This window comes from Bos taurus, chromosome 1 (genome assembly GCF_002263795.3).
Source record: "Bos taurus isolate L1 Dominette 01449 registration number 42190680 breed Hereford chromosome 1, ARS-UCD2.0, whole genome shotgun sequence".
Classification (NCBI taxonomy): domain Eukaryota; kingdom Metazoa; phylum Chordata; class Mammalia; order Artiodactyla; family Bovidae; genus Bos; species Bos taurus.
In genome coordinates this window covers 19,109,080-19,128,193 of record NC_037328.1, presented here as the reverse complement: position 1 = coordinate 19,128,193, position 19,114 = coordinate 19,109,080, and the positions used below count along the sequence as shown (strand labels likewise).

Sequence of the window (19,114 nt, the reverse complement as noted above, 5' to 3'; positions counted from 1 at the left end):
TGTTTGTAAGTGATGGAGCCACAGATTCGCACCTGGGTAGTCTGTCTTCAGAACCAACACTCATAACTACATTTACCTTTTATTACTCTGTGTTTCCCCTACATTCCTCACCAAGCTCACTCTAATTAGGAGCATGACTATCTCATGGTGTGCCTTAAATTACAAATTATTTTATATCAGATACTTTCCCAATTATTTGGAAATAGGCAAAATCAAGCATTTAAATGACAATTATTTTTTTTTTTTCTAATTAAGACTTAGTCTTGATCACAAAATGTATACAATATAGTTGGAGAAATTAGATGCAATTTAATGTGCAAACTAGCCACCTATACAAGTACTATATACTGATTTGTTAAAAGTCTAAGGAGTGTAGTATGGACAACATTAGGGGGAATTATTGGAGGGGATCTGTAGGGTCTCAATGTACACAAGGAACTATCTTCTGAGAATGCTGAAGAGTATGTAGGTTCTTCAGTGGGACTGCTAGTTGGGTGAGGTGGCAGATGGTGAGCAGAGCATGAAGACAGAGGAAATGCGCTGCAGGGAAGCAATAAGAAGTGGTGAGAGCCACTTCCGAGCAGAAACTTCAAGAGCTGCCTTCTGGTTTGCCATCATCTCTTTTCTTTTTACTGTGAGACTGGTAAATTTTTAGAAGAGGGTGGCTTCATGACCTAGAATCTTGGGGTGAAGAAGCACGGAGCAGAGTCACCAGCAACCTACACCTTAAACTTGAAATAAACTCTCTTCCTGTTCGCCATTAAGCTTTGGGATCATCTATTGATGCAGCATTTCCTAGCTAATAAAGCTAGCTAGTAGGCAGTATCGTTATCCCAAACATAAATGGTTAGGGATTTGGGCAATGAGAACAAGGGACACATCTAAAAGTCAGTGTCAGGGAAGAGTTGACAGGACTTGGTGACTGATGGGTTGTAAGGTGCAAAGATTTAAAAGAAACTGGCAAGATGACCTTAATGGTTTTGCTTTGGCAGAATAAATCATTTATCAAAAATGATGAAGTATAGAAGATGTGTTTGAAAGATTTAAAGGGTTTAAAGAGAAACCCTTTAAATCCTTTTCAAGGAGTTAAAAAGATACTGTAAGGTGGGTAAAGAAAAAAAGCTACTGGGCTGAGCTCACTGAAAAATTTGGTAGTTCAGAGAAATTTCATAGTGCTGAGAAGGTGAACTTTCAAAAGAAAATCTTTGTTTTACTATGTTTTTTTTTTTTAAAGTTAGGCCATACATTTGCATGTACACCAGGGCTTCCCTGGTGGCTCAGATGGTAAAGAATCTGGCAATGCAGGAGACCTGAGTTCGATCCCTAGATTGGGAAGATCCCCTGGAGAAGGGAAAGGCTACCCACTCCAGTATTCTGAACTGGAGAATTCCATGGACAGAAGCTTTATCTATCTCTTTTATACTTTAATAAAACTTCATTACACAAAAGGTCTGAGCAATCAAGCCTTGTCACTGGGCCCAGATTGAATTCCTCTCCTCCAGAGACCAAGAATGGTGTTGTTCATGGCTCATAGCAACAATCTTTCAGAAGGAGGGAGAAAGTAGAGGAAAGAGGGTTTGAAATTAGCCACTGAGAGAAACAGACCCGATCATGGTTAGGGGATTGCTGAATACAGTGGGCTTGTTTGATGTTAGACTAAGAATTCACAGTGTGCTGAGTCTCAATAGATCTCTGTCTTCTCTCAGCAGTGTTTAGTGTCCTGGGCACAGGCAACAAAAGCTCACAATAAGCATGATCCAGATTTGTGAGTTTTACAGATTAAATTATTTGCCCAAGGTCATACTTAGAGTTCTGTATAATCCCTTCTCGTTGTTTTCTCAGAAAAATACAGTGTCTCCTCAGGGATATGTTTTATATTCCTGTGGTTCTGATAATATTCACATTGGCTGGACATTCATCTCTTTAGGGGGACTTAGATTTTTTTTTTTAAATATCCTTGGTTCTTTATAAATGGTGATTTTGGTTTTTGGATAACTTTTTCACTTTGGTAAGCTTTTCAGATAACTTTCATTGGTGGGAAAAATTTTCTGTGTTTTTTTAAATAGAAGCTTGTCACCTTATTTAATTCATATGTCAGATAATTAACAATCATTATTAAGTGCTGGATATATGCTAAATGCTATGCTAAAGCCCAAGGATACCAAGATAGGGCTTCTCTGGTGGCTGAGATGGTAAAGAATCTACCTGCAATAGAGGAGACCCAGTCTCTGGGTTTGGAAGATCCCCTGGAGAAGGGAATGGCTACCCACTCCAGTATTCTTGTCTGGAAAATTCCATGGACTAAGGAGCCTGGTGGGCTCTAGTACGTGGGGTTGCAAAGAGTTGTACACCACTGAGTGACTAAATGAAATAAGGATAAATGAAATAAGGCACACGTCCTTGATGTGCTTAGAAAGGTCAAAACTGGCTGGAAAGTATAAACGGAAATAACTTATAACACCAGAAAGTGTTACTTGCAGCTTCTTAAGCTCCTAGAATTTGTATAACTTGTTTTCTAGTGACCTTTGCTCTAACTTGCTATTGAGGGACCTGCCTCTGAAAAAATTTCTACTATCTCCCTACTTTCCTCCACTCCCACCCTCAGTCCACATACACCTATTACCGGACTGCTTTTCATCAAATTTGGTCACTCATTACATGGAATGAACCCCACCAACCCTGCCACAACTAGCTTCAGTCCCCTTGATCAAGATGATGCTTGTTATTGACACCATTTTATCCTACTAGTTACCATATTCTCTCCGGTGGGTTTTGCCGTGTCTTTGCAGAAGTGCTGTTACTTCTACGGGCTGTTCCAGTGTCTACTGGTATACTGGAACCCTTGAGTATTAAAGGTGATTGCTGTTCTCTTTTGACAAGAAGGCAATGTTTTCCTATCATATCACATTGATTCAGAGATGAACCAATGCAGTATGCGTGATCGCCGTCAATTGATATGGAAATAGTGACATCAGGTATGCAGTGTTGTGGATCCTGCTTTTAAATAAAATCAGTGGAAATCCACATTTTATGCTTTGTGAAGGTCTAGGCGCTTAAAGAATTTCACAAGGGCATGTGGACTTGTGGGCATTCATGATTCCAGTTACTGCTTCTGCTAGATTTTTGCGACTGTGGGATCTATTTTTGTTTCCACGGAGGCATTGTTTAAATGAGGCACATTATTCCTTATTGATATCTACAAAGAAACTATCCTCACACCATCAGGAAAATTTATTGGTGGGAAACAGGGAGAAATGCTTGCAATCTAGAAAGGCAAACAAATTAACATTGAATATTACAAGTTCTTATTAACAAAAGTCTGACAATGGGCATTTTTCACCATCCAAACTAATTTTTCTTTCACTACCTTTTCTTTCTTCTTTCCCTTCTCTGCATTTTACCTCTCACCTCTCCTATGCAGTTCATAGGGAAATGCATTTCTCATATTATCTCATGAATAAAGTCTAGTGTTCATTTTGATTGCCATGGTTTTTCCTTCAGAATCTTTCCCTTTTCCATGTGAGCTTTATTAAACAGTGTTTTCCCACATTTTTTTTTTCCCTGAGCTAGAATTCTGGGGCTAGCTCTTATAACCATAAAATGTTCAGCCCAGTTACAAGGCTCCCAATTTCATGAACCCAATGACATGAAGAGGCTTCCCAGGTGCTGCTAGTGGTAAAGAACCCACCTGCCAATGCAGGAGAGTCAAGAGATGTGTGTTCAATCCCTGGGTCGAGAAGATTCCCTGGAGTAGGAAATGGTGACTCACTCCAGTATTCTTGCCTGGAGAATCCCATGAACAGAGAAGCTTGGAGGCCTATGGTCCATGGAGTTGCAAAGAGTTGGACACAACCAAAGCAACTTTAGCAATGACATGAAAAACTCTGGAGTATAAAAATTGGTGCAATCACTTTGGGAAAGAGTTTGGCAGGACCAGTCTTGTGAGTGAATGATGTGTGTTGTCACAGAGGGCCCTGCACTTGTTTTAATGTTCTGTTGTTTCTGTCTTGAGATTCTTAATCATTTTTGAACAAGGTACCCTGAGTTTTCACATATCACTGAGCCCAGAAAGTTATGTAGATGATCTTGCAGCTTGACATTATTTACGAAAGCTGAGCATACCCAGGAATGACCCAAGGATTTCACTCCTGGGTAAAAATCCAACTGCATCTCATCTCTGTTTTCATCAAAAGATGTTACAGAAACATATCTCAGCTTTTTATTTGTAGTAGCCAAAAACCTAGAAACAACCTCATTTCCATCAACAATGAATGGACATGTAAATTCAGTTATATTCATGCAAACAAGTATGATACAGCAAAGAAAATGAATGACCTACTCTGACAAGTTACAGTGGATTAATCACACATCGTACTAGGGAAAATAATTTTGAGGTCTATTTACATAAAGTGTGTCAACAGGCCCACTTATAATGCTACTAGAGAGTATAGTGTTTGATTTGGGGGAGCAGAGGGTCATAGTTGTTGGGAGGGAACATTATGGAGGCTCCTGTGTTTCTGCTAATGTTTCATTTTTTGACCTGAGTGCAGGTTACATCGGAGAAGGCAATGGCACCCCACTCCAGTACTCTTGCCTGGAAAATCCCATGGACGGAGGAGCCTGCTAGGCTGCAGTCCATGGGGTCGCTAAGAGTCGGACACGACTGAGCGACTTCACTTTTAACTTTTCCCTTTCATGCATTGGAGAAGGAAATGGCAACCCACTCCAGTGTTCTTGCCTGGAGAATCCCAGGGGTGGGGAGCCTGGTGGGCTGCCGTCTATGGGGGCACAGAGTCGGACACGACTGAAGCGACTCGGCAGCAGCAGCAGCAGCATGTCTTGTACACACAGAAATTTAAAAAATAGTATGCAGCATGTTGTTGTTACCAAGTAGAATTGAATTATCTGTTGTGAGTAGAGTGGAACTCGTAAATAATCTCTGATTAAGCACTTTATTGTATTAATAGAAACTCTTTGTTCTTGCTGTAAAGCACACCGTCAGATTACAAGACTTGCTAAATGTTTGTATCTCGTAAGCTTCTCTCTTGTGTGTCCTTTTAATAAACCAACAAGCTTCCATTTGGATAAGATAAGGGCATCTATGGTCTTAGAAATGTATTCATGCTACTTATATAAAAAAAAAACTTAATAAGGATTTAAGAGATTTTTCATGGGATTCCAAGTCTAGAATAAAGATAGATCTTTGTAGGGTCTAGAACAGGGAAGTATAAAGCCAACATAAATTGCTTGCCATCACTGACCTCTGAATCACTGATCTCTGAATATGTATCTGCTTCATTCATCTCCGTTGTTAGTCTTATTTTTCTTATATTCAGTCAACTTGGTAAAATATGGCCATGCCATAACTTTCAAGACCTTATGTCCCTTTTGTTTTAAAAACAAGGCAAACTAATGTATTCTCAGACCTAACTGCAGATTTTAAAAGAAAAGACTCTGGTGGGTCAACTTGCCTCGGTTTCCTTCTCAGGGCCTGGAACAGTGTCACATAGCAATAACACCGTTACAGCTAACTATTCTATAGAATCCAAAAAGCTAGTTTATAATTTTTAACACACGTGCACACATAAATTAAGGAGCAGGACATGAAGTCCTCTAAATCCTCAGGATGGTACAGCTATCCTGTCTTTCTAATCAATGAATAGACTTTGGTTCACAATGTGAAGGAAATATTAGTCAAGTGCCTTAGTAAAACATACAAAACAGAAATATAATGTTCCTATGAAACCCTTACTTACAAGCAGCATGGTATTTCGAATGAATGTATCAAAAGTTAATTTTTTGAAAAATCATGTTAGAACATCTGACTATCCATCTTAGGGGAAAGGTGAGTTTTCTTACCGTACACTAGTCATTAAAGAATGAGGGTAGGTAGAGTGTGTGTGTGTGCTCAGTTGCTTAGTCATGTCCAATTCTTTGCAACCTCATGGACTGTAGCCTGCCAGGCTCCTCTGTCCATGGAATTTTCCAGACAAGAATACTGGAGTGGGTTGCCATTTCCTGACCCAGGGATTGAACCCACATCTCTAGCATCTCCTGCATTGGCAGGCAGATTCTTTACCCCTGTGCCACCAGGGAAGCCCAGGTAGATAGAGTATCTAATAGTAATTCTAAAGCAAACAAAACCACAGGGATCGTAAAAATAGAATTGTTTATAAACATGGGGAAAAGAAATTGTTTTAATTTTTTATTATTATTTTTTATTGAAGCATAGTTGGTATGTGGCATTGATTTCAGGTGTACAACATAGTGGTTTGATATTTACATTCATTATGGAATGATCTCCATGATAAATCAAGTAACCATCTATCACCAAAATTATTGTAATATTGTTGAATATATTTCTTATGCTTTATATTCATCCCCATGACATTTATTACATGACTGGAAGTTTGTGCCTCTAATGTCCTTTGTTTATTTCATCCATTCCCCCACCCCTTCCCCTCGGGCTATCACTAGTTTCTTCTCTGTGAGTTAGTTTCTGTTTTGTTTTGTTTGTTCGTTTACTTTGTATTATAGATTCCACATATAAGTGGAATCATATTAATATATTCAGTTCAGTTCAGTTGCTCAATCATGTCCAACTTTTTGTGACCACCAGGGACTGCAGCACACCAGGCCTCCAGGTCCATCACCAACTCTTGGAGCTTGTATAAACTCACGTACATCGAGTTGGTGATGTCATCCAGTCATCTCATCCACTGTCATCCCCTTCTCCTCCTGCCTTCAGTCTTTCCCAGCATCAGGGTCTTTTCAAGTGAGTCAGTTCTTTGCATCAGGTGGCCAAAGTATTGGAGCTTCAGCTTCAGCATCAGTCCTTCCAGTGAATATTCAGGACTGATTTCCTTTAGGATGGACTGGTTGGATCTCCTTGCAGTCCAAGGGACTCTCAAGAGTCTTCTCCAATACCACAGTTCAAAAGTATCAATTCTTTGGTGCTCAGCCTTCTTTATGGTCCAACTCTCACATCCATGTGAGACATGACTACTGGAAAAACCATAGTTTGACTAGACGGACCTTTGTTGGCAAAGTAATGTCTCTGCTTTTTAATATGCTGTCTAGGTTGGTCGTAGCTTTTCTTCCAAGGAGCAAGTGTCTTTTAATTTCGTGGCTACAGTCGCCATCTGCAGCGATTTTGGAGCCCAAGAAAAGGAAGTGTGTCATTGTTTCCATTGTTTCCCCATCTATTTGCCATAAAGTGATGGGACCGGATGCCATGATCTTCATTTTTTGAATGCTGAGTTTTTAAGCCAGCTTTTTCACTCTCCTCTTTCACATTCATCAAGAGGCTCCTTAGTTGTTCTTTGCTTTCTGCCATAAGTGTGGTGTCATTTGCATATCTGAGGTTATTGATACTTCTGGAGATCTTGATTCCAGCTTGTTCTTTATCCAGCCTGGCATTTCATCTGATGTACTCTGCATATAAGTTAAATAAGCAGAGTGACAATATACAGCCTTGACATATTTCTTTCCCAATTTGGAACCAGTCTGTTGCTCCATGTCTAGTTCTAACTGTTGCTTCTTGACCTGCATACAGGTTTCTCAGAAGGTAGGTAAGGTGGTCTAGTATTCCCATCTCTTGAAGAATTTTCCAGTTTGTTGTGATCCACACAGTCAAAGGCTTTGGCATAGTCAATAGAGCAGAAGTAGATGTTTTTCTGGAACTCTCTTGCTTTTTCCGTGATCCAGCAGATGTTGGCAATTTGATCTCTGGTTCCTCTGTGTTTTCTAAATCCAGCTTGAACATCTGGAAGTTCTCAGTTCACATACTATTGAAGCCTCATTTGGAGAGTTTTGAGCCATATTGGGTTGGCCAAAATGTTGCTTCAGTTTTTAAGACACATTTTTCATTTTCATCAAGAATTTTATTGAGCAATGAATGTGTTCACTGTTTTATTTCACTACCTTCTGCCATTTTTCAGACAAAATCATAATTCCATCTTGCCAAAACTTTATCTTTTGAGCAAAGAACTGTTCCAAGTGTCTTTTACAGTCTTCCAGGGAATGGAAAATTTTTCCATTAAGATATTTTTGTACAGAGTGAAATAAATGGAAATGCAGAGGTACAGTGTCTGGTGAATATGGTGGATGATTTAAAATTTCCTAGCTAAGCTGTAACAGATATTGCCTGGTCATAGAAAAAAAGAATTCAGTTTTGCCTTGTCCTGATGGAAGATTACACATTTTCTGTTGACTAATTCTGGATGCTTTTCATCGAGTGTTGCTTTCAGTTGGTCTAATTGGGAGCAGTATTTGTTGGAATTAATCATTTGGTTTTTTGGAAGGAGCACAAAGTAGAGGACTCCCTTTCAATCCCACCATATACACAACGTCAGCTTCTTTGGTGGAAGACTGGCCTTTGGTGTGGTTGATGGTGGTTCATTTCACTTGCTGCATGATCTCTTAAGTTCCACATTAGTGTACAATATCCACTTTTCATTGCTTGTCATAATGTGCTTTAAAAACAGAACACTTTCATCATGTCTAGGTAGAGAATTGCATGTGGAAATATGGTCAAGAAAGTTTTTTTCAGCTTAACTCACGTGGTACCCAAACATCAAAGCGATTAACATAATCAAGCTGGTGCAAATCATTAATGATTTTTCAGTGCTTAATTTGGATACTTTGAGTGTGTCAGCTATTTCCTGTGTGGTGTCACATAATTGCTCTCAGTTAATGTCTTGATTTGATCACTATCAATTTCAGCTGGTCTACTTGACCATGAAACATCATCCAGCGAAAAGTCTCCAGCATGAAACTATTGACACGTTTGATCAGTCTCAGCACCTTCTCCATACATTGCACAGATCTTTTTATTTTTTGCTGTTTGGTTGTATTTTTACCTTTCTTGAAATAATAAAGCATAATATGCCAAAATGTTGCTTCTTTCATTTATCTTCAATACTAAAATGGCTACAAAAAAATTAGAAAATTTTGATTTTTTAAAAATGCATGCTGATTTTATGTCACAATCTTACAAAACTGTTTTGAATGAAGTTAAAGACAGCAAAGTGCTCTACTAGAGCCCTCTTATAGAAAAAAAAGTTAATGGATGTTTTGGCCAACCCATAGTATTTGCCTTTCTTTGTCTATTTCACTAAGCACAGTATCCTCCAGGTACATCATGTTGTTGCAAATAGAAAAATGTCATTCTTTTTTATTGTTGAGTAGCTAGCCAATCTGATCACATGGACCACAGCCTTCTCTAACTCAGTGAAACTAAGTCATGCTGTGTGGGGCCACCCAAGACAGACGGGTCATGGTGGGGAGGTCTGATAGAGTGTGGTTCACTAGAGAAGGGAATGGCAAACCACTTCAGTATTCTTGCCTTGAGAACCCCATGAACAGTATGAAAAGGCAAAATGATAGGATACTGAAAGAGGAACTTCCCAGGTTGGTAGGTGCCCAATATGCTACTGGAGATCAGTGGAGAAATAACTCCAGAAAGAATGAAGGGATGGAGCCAAAGCAAAAACAATACCTAGTTGTGGATGTGACTGGTGATAGAAGCAAGGTCTGATGCTGTAAAGAGCAATATTGCATAGAACCTGGAATGTTAGGTCCATGAATCAAGGCAAACTCTTGAGAGTCCCTTGGACTGCAAGGAGATCCAGCCAGTCCATTCTAAAGATCAGTCCTGCATGTTCATTGGAAGGACTGATGCTGAGGTTGAAACTCTAAATTTTGGCCACCTCATGCGAAGAGTTGACTCATTGGAAAAGACCCTGATGCTGGGAGGGATTGGGGGCAGGACGAGAAGAGGATGCCAGAGGATGAGATGGTTGGATGGCATCACCGACTTGATGGACATGAGTTTGAGTAAACTCCGGAAGTTGGTGATGGCAGGGAGGCCTGGCATGCTACAATTCATGGGGTCGCAGAGTCAGACACGACTGAGCGACTGAACTGAACTGAACTGAGAATTCCATTTTGTGTGTGTGTGTGTGTGTTTGTATCACGTCTTCTTTATCCATTTGAATTTTTTAAAAAATTTAAGTATAGTTCATGCACATATTAAATAAGGTACAGGTGTACAATGCAGTGATTTACAATTTTTAAAAGTTATTCTCCATTTACATGTGCCCGGTGCTCAGTCCCTCAATTGTGTCTGCTCTCTGCAACCCTGTGGACTATGTACCCCTTCAGGTTCCTCTGTCTATAGAATTCTCCTCGCAAGAATACTGGAGTGGGTTGCCATTTCCTCCTCCAGGGCATCTTCCCAGACTCAGGGATTGAACTCGTGTCTTTTATGTCTCCTGTATTGGCAGGTGGATTCTTTACCACTGAGCCATCTGGGAAGCCCCATTCTCCATTTATAGTTATTATAAAATATTGACTACATTCCCTGTCCTGTACAATATATATCCTTATAGCATATAGCCTATCCATTTTTGCAGATGGCAATAGTTCATTCTTTTTATGGCTGAATAGTATTACATATACTGAATAGTATTTCATATACACGCACATGCACCATACCACAGCACATCTTCTTTGCTCATTCATTGATGGACACTTATATTGCTTCTGTATCTTGGCAATTGTAAATAATGCTGCTGCTATGAAAATTGGGGTACCTGTATCTTTTTAATTAGTGTTTTCATTTTCCTTAGATATATATGCAGTGGTAGAATTGCTGGATCATGTGGTAGTTCTATTTTTAGTTTTTTGAGGAACCTCCATATTGTCTTCCGTGGTGGATGCATCAGCTTATTCTTCCTTTCCTCTACATTCTTGCCAACATTTATATGCTTGATGAGAGCCATTCTGACAGGTGTGAGGTGATATATTTGTTTTTGTTTGAATTTCTCTGATTATTAGAAATGTTGAGCATCTTTTCATGTGCCTGTTGGCCATCTGTATGTTTTATTTGGAAAAATGTCTGTTCAGATCTTCTGCCCATTTTTTTTGTTGGATTTTTTTTTTTTATACTGAGTTGTATGTACTACTTATGTATTTTGGAAATTAACCTTTTGTCAGTAACTTTGTAGTTTAGTTTGAAGTCAAGGAGCATGATATCCCAGCTTTGTTCTTTTTTCTCAAGACTTCTTTGGAAGTTTGGGGTCTTTTGTAGTTCTATATGGATATTAGGATTATTTGTTCTAATTGTGAGAAAAATGTCATGGGTATTTGGGTAGAGATCACATTAAATCTATAAGTTGCTTTGAGGAATATAGCCATTTTTACAGTATTAATTCTTTCAATCCAAGATCATAGGGCATCTTTCCATTTCTTTATATCATCTTCAATTTCTTCATCAGTGTTTTATAGTTTTCAGAGTATAGGTCTTTCACTTCCTTACTTAAATTTATTCCTAGGTATTTTTTTCTTCTTGATGCAATTTTAAATAGGATTTTTTTTTTTTACTTTCTATTTATTATTAGTGTACAGAAAAACAACAGATTTCTCTATATAAATCTTGTCTCTTGCAACTTTGTGAATTTATTAGTTTTATTATTATTATTATTATTTTTTGGTGAGGAATTTAAGGAAAGATTCCCTTGGAGAAGGAATGGCACCACACTCCAATATTCTTGCCTGGAGAATTCCATGGACAGAAGAGCCTAGTGGGCTACGGTCCATGGGGTCGTAAAGAGTCAAACATAACTGAGCGACTAATACTTTTATTTTTTCACTTAAGGTTTTCTGTTTAAAGTATCATGTCATCTGCAAATAGTGATTCAGAGTGAGTGAGTTTTTTAATGCACCCTTCAGGAGTAGAGCCTAGGTTTCCTACAGCTCTTTGGGTATTCTGAATGTAAGCCCTGCTGGTTTTCAAAGACAGACATTTTGAGGGCTTGTCTTCCCAGTGGGCTGGGAACCCTGATACGAGGATCAGATTCTCTGCTTCTGGAGGAGGAACTCCCTGGTTGTGATTTTTCCTCCCATTTGTGTGTTACTGTGCTGAGGTTGTGGATCCTAACTAAACCATATCTCCATTCTTCCTACCCATTTCACTGTGGCTCTTTCTTTATATTTCTAGCTGTAGAAAACCTTTTTCTGCTAGCTTTCAGGTTGTTGTCAGAGACAGTTTGCTCTTTGTTGTGTTGTGTGTGTGTTAGTCGGTCAGTCGTGTCTGACTCTTTGCGACCCCATGGACTGTAGCCCACCAGGTTCCTCTGTCCATGGAATTCTCCAGGCAAGGATACTGGAGTGGGTTGCAGGGATTGAACCTTCCCAAACCAGGGATTGAACCTGGGTCTCCTGCATTGCAGGTAGATTCTTTACTATCTGAGCCACGAGGGAACCCACAATTGCTCTTTAAGTAGCTGTAATTTTTGTATGCCCATGGAAGGAGTTGAGCTCAGGGTCTCCTAACCCATTATCTTGACCCAGACCCCCAAAATTGTTTTTAAACATGATCATGGAAAACATAAGTTAGAAGCTTGACACATTTGATTACATCAGAATAAAAAACTTAATTTTGACTAAAGGCACCAAATAAGTTTAAGCAAATGTGATGGCCAATTTTACATGTCCACTTGGGTTAGCTACAGTTTCCATTATTTATTCTAACATTAATCTAGGTATTGCTGTGAAGGAATTTTGAAGATGCTATTAAAATCCATAATTAGTTGACTTTAGGTAAAGGAGATTATTTTAGATTATGTAGATGGGCCTGATTTAATCCATTGGAAGCCCTTAAGAGTAGAATTAAGGTTTCCTTGAAGGAGAGGAAATGGTTCCCCATGGACTGCAGCTTCTGTTCATTTGAAGTGGCCTGCCCTGTGGTTTTGAACTTACCTAGGCCACCTCTACAATTGCATAAGCCAATTCCTTGCATTAACCCTGTTAATAGATATTTCCTACTGGTTGTATTTTTCTTGATGAACACTGATACAACTGACAGGCTAGGAAAAATTATTTGTGACATCTAAAAAGGAGTATTTCAGAAGAAAAAGTTAAAACAACATTCTAAAAAGGAGTAAGAACTAGCCTAATAGAAAAAGGATTCATTTTAGTTATATGCTGCTGTGTAATAAGGAAGTCTGAAACCTGATTACTTAAAGCAGTGTATTATTAATTCTTGTTATCTGTAGGTTGGAAATCTGGGAAGTTCTTATCATCACCTGGGATCATTTAAGCTGTAGTTACCTGAAGGCTCCATCGTGGCTGGAGGGTCCAGGTTGTCTTCACTCAGATGTGTAGCAGTTGTTCCTGGATGTCGGCTGAGACTCCTCAGTTTTCCAGATGATTTCTCATTTTCTGGTTAGTTGGTCTGCACTTCTTCATAACACTGAGATGGAAGGATTAGAATAGGTTGAGTGTGGGAGCTGCAAAAATAGGGGTTATCCTTGTTCAGTGATAGGAGAGTGTTACTCAGAGGAGAATTTTTATCTTATCTGAAATATTTAAATGTTATAATGTTAAGTCATGATTTACCTGTATAATTAAAATGATATATAAATATATTATAGACAATGTTGTACCCCTGACCAAAATTTGTGGATTGAAACCTAATCTCCAATGGTATTGTGAAAGTGGGGCCTTTGGGATCTGATCAAGTCATGAGGAGGGAGCCCTTATAAATGGGATTAGTGTCTTTCTAAAATAGACCCCGGCCAAAGAACTAAATAGACATTTCTCCAAAGAAGACATACAGATGGCTAACAAACACATGAAAAGATGCTCAACATCATTCATTATCAGAGAAATGCAAATCAAAATCACTATGAGGTACCATTTCACGCCAGTCAGAATGGCTGCGATCCATAAGTCTACAAGCAATAAATGCTGGAGAGGGTGTGGAGAAAAGGGAACCCTCTTACACTGTTGGTGGGAATGCAAACTAGTACAGCCACTATGGAGAACAGTGTGGAGATTCCTTAAAAAACTGGAAATAGAACTGCCTTATGATCCAGCAATCCCACTGCTGGGCATACACACTGAGGAAACCAGACGGGAAAGAGACCCATGTACCCCAATGTTCATCGCAGCACTGTTTATAATAGCCAGGACGTGGAAGCAACCTAGATGCCCATCAGCAGATGAATGGCTAAGAAAGCTGTGGTACATATACACAATGGAGTATTACTCAGCCATTAAAAAGAATACATTTGAATCAGTTCTAATGAGATGGATAAAACTGGAACCTATTATACAGAGTGAAGTAAGCCAGAAAGAAAAACACCAATATAGTATACTAATGCATATATGTGGAATTTAGAAAGATGGTAACAATAACCCTGTGTATGAGACAGCAAAAGAGACACTGATGTATAGATCAGTCTTATGGACTCTGTGGGAGAGGGAGAGGGTGGGGAGATTTGGGAGAATAGCATTTTTTTTTTTTTTTTGGTCTTTTTTTTAGTCTCCTGAGGTATAATCTTTTTTTTTTCTTTTTTCTTTTTTTTTTTCTAATTTTATTTTATTTTTAAACTTTACATAATTGTATTAGTTTTGCCAAATATCAAAATGAATCCGCCACCGGTATACATGTGTTCCCCATCCTGAACCCTTCTCCCTCCTCCCTCCGCATACCATCCCTCTGGGTCGTCCCAGTGCTCTAGCCCCAAGCATCCAGTATCGTGCATCGAACCTGGACTGGCATCTCGCTTCATACATGATATTTTACATGTTTCAATGCCATTCTCCCAAATATTCCCACCCTCTCCCTCTCCCATAGAGTCCATAAGACTGTTCTATACATCAGTGTCTCTTTATAAACCTTATTCTGTATGTGGTGAACTAATTGAGAGTTAACTGGTTGACTTCTACTGGCCAAAGATGAATATGAAATCAGATTTTTAGACTGTTTTAGAAACTTATGTTTTTATCCAATAATAATGATCCTCCATGCAGTAGCTTCATTGCTGGCTGGAAACTTTTAGAGTTCTCCTTAGCCTGCTAAATTAGGGGTGTAACATAGGAATCAGCCTAATGCTAAATTGGAAATATGGACTCTAGCTCTCTATTGTTTTCACCCTGTGGTCCCCTCCCCTCACATGGTAGGTGCTTAGTATGTGTTTAGTAAAGACTGTGGGAAGCATTTCTCAGTTTGGGAATGTATTACTCGGTGTGAATAAAGACAAATAACTCACAGATTATTAGATTACTATTGTGTGATTGAAAACTGCTTCATGGGATATATATAACCCCATGGACTGTAGCCTATCAGGCTTCTCCGTCCATGGGATTTTCCAGGCAAGAGTGCTGGAGTGGATTGCCATTTCCTTCGCCAGGTGATCTTACCGACCCAGGAATTGAACCCGGGTCTCCTGCATTGCAGGCAGACGCTTTACCGTCTGAGCCACCAGGGAAGCTATATATAACTCTATGGAATGCTAAATTTGAATATGGATTTAGAATGTCTCTTTATGTAACAACTTGAATAACTTTCAGCTTTCTTTTTCTGACTGGGTACTGATTTCACCAGTCTTATAAACCCCAAGTACAGTGTTAATGGTGGTTACAACATTGACATGCGAGAGACATGAAGCTTCTTACAACAGTCTACACTTTGCTTCTTTTTTTAAAAAATAATTTCTGGAGGGAAATGGATTCCCAGTTCCCAGATGTAATTTAACTGACTTTTGGACCCAATTTCTAGAAAGCTGCAGAGTCATGCTGGATAATACATTGGCTCAATAAGTCTTCCAGATTAAATTGTCTGGGTAAGAAGTATAAAAACATATATATTCTGGAAGTGCAGCCTAATTGTGTCACATCCTTGGCTTTTCAGTTGCAAGTTAAATATTATATATGTTTGAAAAAAAAAAACTTTTTGTTAAGGATTATGAATAAAAGATGTTTGTCTCCATTTAATTTACTCCAAAATGGCCATAAATAAAACATGTCATTAAGAAATTTTATACAAAAGACCAGTTCTCTTCTAAGAAATTTTCAGTCTATCACCTTGACCAGTTGAATCAAAATGGCCAGTTTAAAAATAAATTTATGCTTTCTTTTCTTTCCCTTAAATAAACTCACCTGCCTCAAGTCATGTGATTAAATAATAATATTCCTGGATTCATTATATGATTGTAGATGACATTCATTGGATGAATAAATGGCTACTCTTGACCTCCTGTTGTCCATCTCTGAGATAGTTTCCCTGAATACAAGCCCTGGAAACATTCAAGTGTTTCTTTAGTAGAGTTTGTGCTATTATTGTCATAGATGTAAGTGCTATACAATTGTTCTGTTCCCTTCTCTTGAAATCTTACAACCTGACTTTAAGCTCTTCTGTTCTATTACTTTTCTTTCCTCTTGGAAACACTTACCTTTAATCTCCAGGAGAGTGTTAGGCAGATTCAATTAAAACTCTGCATGACGACTCTTATACAGTCATCAGGGGAGTGCTAATGCAGAAACCACCAAAGCCACTTATTTTAGAGTTTTTAAAGAAACCTGAAAATCATATAATGAGTGGATTTGCTATTGCACATAAGATTTAGAGTAGTTTGGAAGTTTTTTTTTAATTTTATTTTTAAACTTTACAATATTGTATTGGTTTTGCCAAATATTGAAATGAATCCGCCACAGGTATACATGTGTTCCCCATCCTGAACCCTCCTCCCTCCTCCCTCCCCATACCATCCTTCTGGGTCGTCCCAGTGCACCAGCCCCAAGCATCCTGCCAGAATACAGAAAGGACACCCCAAACTCAGCAATTTAAACAAGATGAAGAGACAGAGGAATACCCAGCAGATAAAGGAACAGGATAAATGCCCACCAGAGTAGTTGAAGTTTTGATTTGCTCTTGGAAATGATGTACTTTAGGGGGAAAAATCACTTGAGTTTTGGGAATAGAATTTTTACAAAAATTCAAAGTGCTGTGAAGCAAGTCAGGGTATTTGGATTCTAGACTTGCATGGTTTGGTGTTTCTAGCACTTCATTTGTCAAATGATTTATGGGGCATTTGTCAGGCATGACATTTGTCAAGTGACTTTTGAGGATTAAACAAGGATATCTCAGCAAGACGTCAGAAATATGTTAAAGGCAGTACAACTATTTGTTCAACTGAATGCCAATGCCTTTGATCCAGGAAGAAAAAGGTTTTGAGGAGTTCGTATAACTGCTAGGAAATCTTCTCATATGTACTCTTGGAGCTTTCAGGCTTGGTGTCTGAGCTGAAAAAGAAGCACCTCTGTCCTTCCAACCTTATTTAAATCAGATACCTGAGAATTGTCCTTGATTTTTTTGTCATTTGCCAACCCTGTATTTCATCTAATTAATCACTGTGCCCTGTAAATATCTTTGGAACTACTTGACATGCTCCACCTTGATTGCCACCACCCTGTTTAAGTCATCATTATATCTCACCTCTGGTCTCATCTCAACTCTATTCCATTCTCTGCATTTTCAGAATGATTTCAATAAAATAAACATTGGATTAGATAGATTTTCTACCTAAAATCTTTTCAGTGTTCCCCCCATCTTATCAAAATAAAGTTCAGACTTCTTACTCTTCTTCTTTTATACTCTCTCCCCTGGAGAAGGAAATGGCAGGCCCCTCCAGTATTCTTGCCTAGAAAATTCCATGGACAGAGGAGCCTGGCAGGCTATAGTCTATGGGGTTGCAAAGAGTAGACATGCCTCAGCACACACGATGGACACCAGGTTTTATTCTTACTTCTTTCTTAACTTTATCTCTCTTTTCTCCTCCACATTTTGTTCATTCGGGTTTTAGGAAACTGCCTGGGGTAAGCTGTTATTAATGTGGTGAAGGAAACTCATCTGGAAAGGGATCATGAGTTATAGAAATGGAAGATGGTTTTATTTTTTAGCTTTTTGATATAAGCCTTGACCAGAAAGTCAATTTGGATGTCTCATGTGCTATAATCCAGAATGTCTTTATCTTCTTTTCAATAACCTTAGAGCCCTAAAGGACCCTAATTACTTTAAAGAGACTCTGATGCTAGAAAAGAGCCAAAAATATATTATAGAAATGATTAAAAAAATTGAACACAAACGCCAGGCTTCTTAAGTTTAATCAGATAAAACTTCGAGGTGTCAGAAATATAAATAGTTTATGAACAAAATGTTTTGAGCCTGGGAATTTTGATCTGACCTTGCTTTTTAGGTAGATAAATTCATTTAAGTATGCTTCAAGACCGAGACTTTTAAGAAGTTATCCATTTAAAATATTTTTCTTGTGGCAGAAAAATGCCTTCATCAATTAGTACAATCAATTAGATTGTTATAGATGTTTCCAATACATTTCACAACTTTTTTGACAGTATACTCCAGACTTCCAATGTCAAAGCTGAGAGTTTCTTATGTCTAGCCAAGTTCTCTTGCCCTCACTCTGATTTTAACACGTTTCCTCTCATTATTTCCTCAATCAAGATGTAGAATAATTTTGCTGACTTTTTACTTACTATGACATTTCTCATTTAAATCTCCCCCTAGGTTTTTCTTTTCCAGGTTAAACAACCTTGGTGTCTTTAATCTTTTCTCCAAATAACTGCTTTTCATTTTTTTTCCCTCAGTGTATTTTACTTGTTTTGGTGTCCTCTATCTCAGATTTCTTCATATGCATTTTAAACTGCAGAGACAAACACTGAACATAGTATTCTATTAGGTTGTGGCCCTTGCCAAGAAGTGGAAGGTTGCTTCCTGACTCCTGGCAAGTTGCACCCCTGTTAATACATCCTGGTATCCTTCTACTTTTAAAAATGTTAGTCTTCCAATAATATTATCTGCAAAAGCATTTATCCAGTGTCCATGTGCCGAGCCAGCTTACAAAAGTATCAAAATTCAGACTCATCTGTTTCCGTCAGACTGTTGGTAGGAATAAACACCCAGTGTCAAGAGCCAAAGGGATACAAAGAGGGACGATTGTAAAGCCAAAATTCAGATTTTCTCAGTGGAAGTTACTGAGAAAATAAGAGTCTAGGGTGCTATTTCTGTCTACACTTGCTGGAAATAAATGCAAAGGACCAGCAGTACAACAAAGGCAGGTTTACTTAGCACTGAGCCTTTGATTATAAGCTGAAAAATTCAGTCCACTCTCTGAATACAGGGGAACTACATATGGATCTTTCAGTGCCAATCCTGAAGGTCCTTGCTTGGCCCAGAGTGATTCAATGTGTTCCTTCTGTTTTGGTGCCAGATTGGGGCTTTTAGCCTGAATTCCTTGTCATTTTTGGA

General features: G+C 38.6%; 1 long non-coding RNA gene across 1 annotated transcript in view; it reads right to left on the bottom strand.

Moving 5' to 3' along the window:
• LOC132345456 (uncharacterized) overlaps positions 1 to 19,114 on the bottom strand; it is a 50,385-nt gene that overhangs the window by 9,869 nt on the left and 21,402 nt on the right. The window contains exon 3 of the long non-coding RNA XR_009494771.1: positions 13,114 to 13,255. This is a non-coding gene — a long non-coding RNA (uncharacterized lncRNA). The remainder of the gene's footprint in view (positions 1 to 13,113; positions 13,256 to 19,114) is intronic.